This window comes from Patella vulgata, chromosome 4 (assembly GCF_932274485.2).
Source record: "Patella vulgata chromosome 4, xgPatVulg1.2, whole genome shotgun sequence".
Classification (NCBI taxonomy): Eukaryota; Metazoa; Mollusca; class Gastropoda; family Patellidae; genus Patella; species Patella vulgata.
In genome coordinates, this window is record NC_065882.2 from 74,138,748 (window position 1) to 74,146,337 (window position 7,590).

At 37.9% G+C, this 7,590-nt stretch overlaps 1 long non-coding RNA gene across 1 annotated transcript; it reads left to right on the plus strand.

The window, feature by feature from the left end:
* Positions 1-805: 805 nt before the first annotated feature.
* LOC126819797 (uncharacterized) lies at positions 806-6,146 on the plus strand. The gene is made up of 9 exons (XR_007679759.2): positions 806-923; positions 1,638-1,761; positions 1,980-2,032; positions 2,550-2,602; positions 3,206-3,298; positions 3,975-4,142; positions 4,520-4,638; positions 5,383-5,584; positions 5,842-6,146. It is a non-coding gene; the product is annotated as an uncharacterized LOC126819797 (long non-coding RNA).
* Positions 6,147-7,590: the final 1,444 nt, after the last annotated feature.

Below are 7,590 nucleotides of genomic sequence, written 5' to 3' on the forward strand. Positions count from 1 at the left end.
GTTGTCTATGATATAGATTACCACAATGCTGTCCACTCTTATTTGAATCGTGGGGTTGGATGACCGAATGGTTAGTGCGTGCGCGTTGTATCATAAGGTCTGTCATAGAGTCAACTGGCGTAGTTTCGATTCCCCGGTTGTAGTGTCGCCTGTCCAACCTCGTGGGTTTTCTCCGCGGTCCTCCGGTTTCTTCCCACCGCTAAAGACCCCTACGGTACGCGAATTATTGAAATAAAATTAAACCATATGTTAGTCCCGAAATGACCTAGTTTGTGTTAAGTGGACGTTACCCCCCCCCCTCTCTCTCTCTCTCTCTCTCTTATTTGAATCACAACTGTCAAGGGTTCTTTTAAGTGAACGCATGTCCACGAGACCTCGGTTTTCCATCCCATCCGAATTACACTGTTCCTAGCCATGCCTTCGCCGCGCATGACTGAGAAGGGGAAATGGTCTCGGCCAACTCCAACACCGGGATGGAATGCGGGATCTGTCGTGGCCCCCAACTCATTTTCAGTTGGCGCTGTTTTCATAAGAGTAGGCCGTAGCGCCATTGTCCGGGCAAAATTTCACTAATACGCACATTGTATGTACGTCTTCATTAGCCCTGTCAGTGCAGAGAAGTGGGGGGTTAACCCCCGTTTCATTTCTGTCTGTAATACTCTCTCTAAATCAAAACCGTAAGAAGAATTAGTAGTTATGCTTTGATACTTGGTACATGATATTTTAAACTTGGGTCATTTTAAGGCTTTGATGTCTGTTAGCCTTTTTTGAGAGTCACGTTGCCCGGTCTTTGAAGAAGTTACGGCTGCTTTTCACCAATGTAAATATTGCAAAGATGAAAGAACTTAAATTATCGCAATTGAAACTAGAATTTCTTAACATTCTGAAAGATACAAGATAACAACAAGCAGTTGCCTAGCTAAGTATGAATTTTTTTTAATAATGCTGTTCTTTGTTTGATCCATATAGATGTTTATTGTTTGTTTATCTTTGTAACTTTAAAGTTTTTGTTTTGATTTGTAACTTTTAAGGTTTTTTTTTGTTTAAATTTGTAACTTTTAGATTTTTGTTTTGATTTGTAACTTTTAGATTTTTGTTTTGATTTGTAACTTTTAGATTTTGTTTTGATTTGTAACTTATAAATTGTTATTTTGATTTGTAACGTTTATATTTTTGTTCCGATTTGTTTACTTTTTGAATTATAAAGATTATATCTTGTTACAAAGATGACTTAAAATCCTTTATTAAACAGATTAATTATTATTTATTTGGATTTTGCTCTAAAACTAAGATTTTTGATTTGTGTACTATAGTGGTATTATAGATTTTTTTTGTAAAATATTCCATCTATATCCTAGAATAAATGATTTACTGGTTATTTGAATTTTGGTCTAAAACGTATATTTTGCAAGGAAATGATTAGTAACCTATTTTAGATAAAGAGATACAATAGTTAAAATATAGATTATGAAAACAGAATTTGCACGATAATAAACGAAGTCTGGATTGTCCATTTTTACGTAAATTTATCCATCACAAAATGTATTCAAATTCACTAAATATCACAGACTAACGATGGCATCGATAGTTGATTATAGTCTGGATAAGTTACTTGATGTCTAATTAATAATTTACAGATTGTTACAGATTATGTTAAATCAGGAAAGGAGAAGAAGGATATAGCCCGTCATGATAAACAATTTAATGTATCTCACAGTATTGTTTTATTGTTTCATTTTGGATTTCATTTTCTCGGCTGAGGTAAGTTTGAAAAGATTGAGTTTAAAATCCAAAATCTATAACCCAATATACAAAAACCTTCAACCCTTCAACATTGTAAGTCGATTCATTTTTTTTATCCAAAGATCTAAAAATATCTAAAAATGAAATATCAAGATATAAAATATGGAAATTAACGAATAGGTTTATTATGAATAAAGTTGCAGTGAACAACCTGATTTTTTTTCCTTTACGACAAGGACAAGACCTGGGTGTTTGCTTTTAGTGGAAACAGAAAACCTTTGAATTTTGAGTAAGTTTGTTAATTTTTACTGAGAGCGTTAAGGTTAAATAAGGATAATAAAAGTTTAGAAAGTAAGGATACATATTCTCTCTAATCTTATATCTGAATATTGAAAGGTGTCAAGGTCCTGTGTACACATATATAGTCACTAACCAGGTATAAGCCGGAAAAGTTCTTCGGTATTTTACAGCCCGATATCACCTTGTCAGTGATGCAGAACGGGATGGGAGATGGGGGAGGGGTCGGGTGAAGCGTCTAGACCAAAAAAAACCCAAAAACCCAAGTTCCATCCAAGCACTTGTAGGCGTGCATGTAAAAGAACCATTGGAAGTGACAAGAGTTCCCTCATCTCACACTGTATGGGGTAATACGTTGGCGTTGAAAAGTTGGACGCTAAACCCCATTTCATTTCTGAATATCAAATCTGTAATAACATTGCCAGAGACGATCCAGTTCAGTTAAATACCAAAATAACCCTAATTGATATGAATGTTATAATGTATGTTTTAAAAACATTTTATCACAGGGATGAAAGAGTCGGCGTTTTAACCGGGTTTGAAGTAGATGTGGTGAGAAAAGGTATTTGACACTTCTTTATTTCCTAGGAGCGGTACGCAATGATCATTGTCAAAAAAATTGTCAAAAACACTGGCGATATAATCGATGTTTTACAGATTTATATTTCAACTAGAAGAATGCCGGGCTTCGCTCGGGGGGTCATAACCCCGAAACCGGAAGTGGTAGACTAACGCCACCTGGCCTATGTTACTCCCCGGCCCGAGCTACCCCTATACCCCAAATTTCAGACTCGGGGCAGACCTAGTGTAGCTGCCAACCCCGAACAGACAGACAAACAGACAGACAAACGACAGTCACAAATATTAGTATAGATAATTCGCTTGAGTGTTAGGGTCTTAAGCAGTGGGAGGAAAGCGAAGGGCCCTGAGAAAACCCACTAGGCGACCCCACTCCTTGTGTGTTGAAACCACGTTACTCGACCTTATGACCTACAGTAAATCGTGGAGTTCCACAAGGCTCAATACTGGGGCCAAACATATTTTCATGTATAACGTGTGTAAGACAATTTAACAAAGCGCTTTATTACACACAGGATTTGTATTGCTAGCTTTAATAGGTTGTGCTTGATTTCTATGATGTTATTATATCTCTGTATTATTTTAGTTTGTCAAACAGCAAACAAGACGTGCGCGACGACAGTTTCGCCTTATACGGAATGTGTTCGTACCATAGACAATCATTTCTACCCTGGACGAGGTATGTTGTATTGAAAATTTTTAGCAGTTTTCATGAGGTAAACCATTTTAAACTTTATCAAGATTCGTTCACGTATAGTTACACTGACAGGAGCAAGTTTAGATGTCTGTTTATTGGCTAGATGAAAGGTCAAGTGAGGTCAGTTAAACATAAAATTCTAAAAGATGTTGTGAGACCTTGGTCTATTTTTAATTAGGCTGCATCAAAGACCTTAGATAGTATAGGATATTTAGGATGGGACGAAAAGCCGAATTTGAAATATCTGTAGGCCGTAATGTCGACTGTCCGGGCAAAATTTCCCTCATAGCACACTATTCCTATGCCGACTTCATTGGCCCGACTGGTGCAGAAAAGTAGAACGTTAAACGACATTTCATCTCATGTCATATCAAAACGTAATTATGTATACAAGGACAGCTGTCTAGTCCTTCGGATGAGACGAAAAACCGAGGTCCCGTGTACACATTGGAATGCACGTAAAAGATCCCTTGGCAGTTGGAATTCGATATAAGAGTAGGCGATAGTGCCGCTGCCCGGGCAAAATTTCCCTCATAGCACACTGTATGGCGTATGCCCGTCTTCATTAGCCCAGTTTAGGAGCCGAACAGTAGAACGTTAAACGACATTTCATTTCATTTCATTTCATGTAATTATGTATATTCCTCCTTTATTTCAGGAATAATGTCTGGTTGGTTTGATGCGTGTCCAGGTTATACTATAACACAAGACAGAATAAATTCCATGGATTTCACCCTTCCCTATTATAAAACATATGCTAAGTTTGCTGTAGCACCGGGCAATCCCACCAACTTTACACTGGGAAAGTTGGCTTCGTCTACACTGAGTAGGTTACATGTATATCTTTAAATAATAAAATCTGAATAATGGAAATTTAAATATTCAAGATGGCCACCATGGGACATTTTCTGGTTATTTGGTTGGATAACATTCGTGACCATTTCTCCGGGACGTCGGTTTGAACGTGGTTTCTACAAGAATTCGACCCACTGAATCAACTTGGGCATCAATTTCAAAAGTAACGACTATTTCCGCTAGAGGGCGTGAAAATCATAAAGCCCCTTATATAGGTGTGTAATATATTGAAAAATAGGTTTTAGGGGTGACTTAATTCATATATAACGAAAAGGTATTCCAATATGACCGCTATATTCAAAATGGCGGCCACATTAGGCGCAAAATTTAAATCTATTTTTATTTCAGCTCATCTATCTGGATCGTATACTAATGAACAGTGTTTGGGTCGACTGGGTTATATAGTTGGCAATGTTACTATATCTTATAGTTTACAACAAGCTAAAGAATCCATATTAACAGGAGAGGTAGGGGTTTGTAAATAATAACTCTTTGTTCTTTAATGATTTCAAATGAAAATAAGCAATTAAGTTAGGTTGTCAGGCAACGAAACATACGCCCATAACAGCTAAGTCGCCTGGGCAGTCAACAATGGTTGTCGCATATTTTTTCTTTTGTCAGTAAGGAGAACGTTTAGAACACATGAAAATCTAATTACAAGTAATGACCCATTAAGTAATTATCAGAAATCATTATAATTCGTTTCGATTGTTTGTCTCACGACCTTGAACAATTTATATTAACTTTAGCCTCTGGAGCATCTACAAGCAATTCTGGATGCCGGACCGACGGCCATTTCAATGTGGGCGTATAAAAATTTATAATATTTTTTACAATGGTTTGGCCCTCGATTACTTTTCTGGGTGTTGTGGTCGTGTGGTCTATCCTGTGCGTTATAGATCATAAGGTTCGTCATTGAGTCATATGACTCTCACTGCTAAAGACCCCTACGCGCACGGGAATTATGGAAATAGAATTGAACCATGTTAGTCCCGAAATGACCTAGGTTGTGTCGAGTGGACGTTACCCCCCCCCCACACACACACACACCCTCTCTTTCTTTCCCTCGTGTGTGTGTTTCATCAGAATAGTATGGCTAGAAATGAAAGAATTAAAATGAAATGAAATGGGGTTTAACGTCCTACTGTTCTGCTCCGACGAAAGAATTAAAGCGCGGACACAATTGTAATTGTACGTGATATATTTTACAGAGCGATGTGCTCTTTTCACCCAGAGGCCGAGTCCCAGGATTGTGGGTGTTAGGGAAAACTCTACACTGTGATCTGGGCGGTGTAGGTGTCATGGTGAAAAAAGGGAGCGAACTCACAAGATGGTGGAATGAGGCCTTCACAACAATTTATGATAATGGTGAATATGAGCAAATATGTGACAAATGGAGAGCTGACTACAGAGGTAATTTACTAAAATATATACAGGTTTTGGGACTGATTAGCTAATTATAGATTAGCAATTCTTTTAGAGAATTTCTGCATAAAATGAACGTGCTCGAGCACAAACTCAATACAGGTTTCCTGTCTGGTTATTTTTGCAGGGTTCAGTCATTTCTGTTCTTTTTAACAAAAAGATAGAAATGTATCATATTGCCAAAGCCCCTTTTTTGATATGGCAGTCTTAGAAACGCTCAGAAATTTCATTTCTTGTCTTTTCAGACTCCATAAAATGTTTAGATCCTCGAAAATCAGACGAATTCCGAGTTGGCGAAAAATGATAGGCATATGAAAGTATGATGGCCAGAAAGGGGAACTAATGTACGTGGTACACACCTGTTAGTGCGTGTATTTCCATGTTAACGAGTCGATAATGCCATATAAATATAATATGATTATAATTTTCGCATGTATATGTTTTGAAAGAGAGTTATTCAGTCACGATTGTATCAAATGTAATATGATAATAATTTTGAAAGATAGTTATTCTGTCACGATTGTATCCAAGTGACTGAAATTGATGTATTTACCGATTGATTAAATGATGTTTTAAATAAATATATAAAATACAGATATATTTCTGGTGGTCTATGGTTTGTTTATATCAAAGAATATTTTATAAAGAGGACGAAAATAATTAGATCAAATTTATATCCAGTTCCATCGATGCACTATAAGATTTTGTGACTGACGTGGACAAAGTTGACGTAATTTAACACTATAAAGTTGACCCAGGGCTTTAATATTCTAAGCTGGAATATAAGGTTTAATTACCTATCTATACTAATATTTGTGACTGTCGTTTGTTTGTTTGTCTGTCTCTTGGCGGCGACACTAGTACTGTCCCGAGGCTGAAATATGGTGTATGTAGCTCGGACTACTGCTTCCTGGATTATACTACTTTCGGTTCCGGGCACAACCCGTGCAGCGCCAGTCAAACTATAACTATAACGTTAAGCCAATCACGCCCACTCAACTTGATAAAAATGTTGAAACGATGTAAGATATGCCTTATTTCCTTCTAAAAGCTATATGTAATTCAAACATCTCATTTATACAGTAAATCGTATACCGTGGCTCAGTCAGTACGGTGTTCCCTCACTAACTCGGTCCTGGGTCCGGTCCCAGTGTTAGGCGAGAAAGTTCTTCCGAATTTTTCAGTATGGTTTCCCGCGTCAATGGTGCTAGCGCAAAAGTACATTTAAAGAAATCAAGCACTGTAATTAATACGAATATAGTTAGATAACAATGTGAAATTGTGTTATCTGTGGACATTCACAATTACTTATGAGATGTAATTAACATTTTAATTACATGTAGTTTTTGTTATCAGCTTAATATGCTGGCTACATGATAATGATATTACAACAGTACTCCAGTGTCCATTGGGCAATCATAACCCGGTCGACCAGAACAATAGGGGGGACCAGGAGGTAAATGAGAGGGACACAGTGACAAGCTTTGCGTCATGGTTTTGAGTTTTTGCGCCCCCTCGCAAATGGCAAAATATCACACGTTTTCAATGCGGTTTTCAGCATTATAATCATAATCATATGCTCAATCAGTGTCACACACATACCGTGGTCAGATATTCTACAAATCGACTCTATAGCATGTTCAATACAGCCCAATGTTATCCAGTGGCACTGGGAGGGACTGCCACCCCACCCCCTCCCCTGCACACATATAAATATTGTTTCTTTGCAAAAATCATGGGTCACCACGCCCACTGATCAGGAGATCCCAGAATTGATCTGCTCAGGGGTTGTATTAAAACACTTGCATCCTGGTTTTGGTATCCAGCCCAGATACCCCCACTCCCCATACCCCCTGTATCAGTTGAACCAGCCCAGCATCTTACTCAGTGAGTCACTGGGGCTGCAATACACACGATAGCTATTTGATTTGACCGCTGACCAGGAAATGTCCAGGAATATGAGCAGAGGAGGGTCCAAGTGGAGATAACGTCAA